The sequence below is a fragment of the Leishmania donovani genome, chromosome 1, assembly GCF_000227135.1.
Source record: "Leishmania donovani BPK282A1 complete genome, chromosome 1".
Taxonomy (NCBI): Eukaryota; Euglenozoa; class Kinetoplastea; order Trypanosomatida; family Trypanosomatidae; genus Leishmania; species Leishmania donovani.
The window spans coordinates 59,932-60,135 of NC_018228.1; positions in this window are offsets into that span (position 1 = coordinate 59,932).

Below are 204 nucleotides of genomic sequence, written 5' to 3' on the forward strand. Positions count from 1 at the left end.
ACGTAGCGGGAAAAAGGGTAGCAAGCCGGACTGCGTCGTCGGCCGTGCTGGACGCAGCGGAAGGAGAGCCCCTTCGGCCCGTCATGCCGTGTTGAGGAGCGTCCGTTCGCGATGAGGCCCCCCCTCCCCTCAGTTGGCGAGGCAGACGGATCCAACGGCGCGCATATTTATGTGTGTGTGTGCGGAAGGGACTTTTGCGGCAAG